We start from the raw sequence: 1874 nt of genomic DNA, 5'->3' as shown, positions 1-1874 counted from the left end.
GTTTTTAAGACAGGATGCCATGTATCCCAGGCTGGCTTTGAATTCCTGGCCGTCCTTCCTCTGCCTCTGATTATGTCCTATATTATGTGGTGCTAAGGATTGTCCTCAGAGGGCAAGCATTCTACTCACGGAGCTATGTTTTAAAAACAAAAATTCCAGCCACCTGATTTACCAAATCAGGAGCCAGATGGTGTAGTGAAGGCCTGCTAGTTTACAGAACTCATTGTGGTTCAGGTCTAGGGTGCTTGCTCTGTCTCTTGACCTAGGGTTGACTTTATTAAGCCCTTGGGCTAAAGGCGTGGGCTAGGCCTGAGCTACACTACAAGATGTTTTCAGATCACAATCTTGGGGTTCACAGTGTGGTCACATATCCTGCAACGGAGCAGCAGCCTCCACTCTGAGTAGTGTGCACCTTCGGTATCTTGTCAGTGTTTCCCATGGGGCCATGCTCAAAGGCTAGAGCTTTCAGGCATTTGGACCCACCCATGTTGGAGCAGGAGAAACGTGGACACCAGATTCCCACTTCTCAGCAACACAGCCCTCAGGAGCAGCATGGGAGACATGCTACACTTTCTAGACACTAGCAAATCTACAGGCTACAGAGAAAAACATATCTGCTGATTTATAGAAGGCGTGGGGATGGATAAAAATGTGAGTCAGGGACACACGCTTTGTTCTTGCTATGTTTTGTGTGTTTGTTATCTATGTTCTTAAAACAGTACACTGAGACAAAACTCACTTTCACGTAGCTCTTGCTGTCTCTTAGCTCTGGGAGGTGAGTCAGTACCCTTAAAATATTCCATAAAATAAAAAATTACCTTCAGACAAACAGACCACACACAAACACCTCTGGGTCCACATTTTCTTCATTCCTCTCAAGCCCCTGATACCTTTTTAAAAATGACTGCTTTGAAGATGGTATATCAACACCCAGTTATGTTGATCCGTCATTTTTTGGGCTGTATTTAAGAAGATATAACCAAAAGTTATGAGCAGATGGTTTTATATATAATACTTTTTAATAAATTCCTAATATAATATGTGATTTCAGAGTAATAACTTAGATTCAATAAGAGTAATAATTTAGATTCACTTTATTTTATCTATATGAGCATTTTGCCTGCAGGCTTGCATATGCACCACATATGTGACTGAGGAAGTCATTAGAAGGTGTCAGATCCCCTGGAACATGAGGTGTGGAGTTCTGAATTGTGAACCAGCTTGTGTGTGGGTCCTAGGAACCAAACTTGGGTCCTCTGATCTCTGAGCCACCACTTCAGAGTAAAGAGTTTCTGAAAACGGAATCTAGTCTTAAACGACCTTCTGGTTCGTGCTTTAATCTGATTTAATCTTTGCAGATGCAGTTTAAAAATTCTAGGCCTGGACCGTTGGGATGGCTCAGTAACTTAAGAGCACTTACTGCTTTTCCAGAGGACTCCAGTTCAGTTTCCAGGATCTGCACTGGGCACTTACAAATCTCTATAACCCTAGCTCCAGAGGAACCCATTCCTTCTGCATAACCCCACACATGTGGCATACACACACACACACACACACACACACACACACACACACTAAGCCTTTTGTCGGAGAAGACAAACATGGGCCGAGCAGAAGGGGGAGGGGATGGTGGTTCTCCAGTTGTAATTTCTCAATCTTCCCTTACTTTGTAACCAGTCAAATGATACATTAACTTCCTCCTTTCTGCAGCTCCCTCTAGAGCCCTTGTAAGGAGGTCCTGAGTGGGTCCGACCAGCAGAGGGAGCAGGGAACACTAGGAGCCTGAGGGCCCACTTAGGCTCCGCCCTGACCCCGCCCACGCCGTCACGCGCTGGCCTTTGGCTCTCTCGCCTGTTGCTGATGCTGCGGCGGGG

The sequence above is a fragment of the Micromys minutus genome (assembly GCF_963924665.1).
Source record: "Micromys minutus genome assembly, chromosome: 10".
NCBI lineage: Eukaryota > Metazoa > Chordata > Mammalia > Rodentia > Muridae > Micromys > Micromys minutus.
This window is presented reverse-complemented; position numbering follows the sequence as displayed.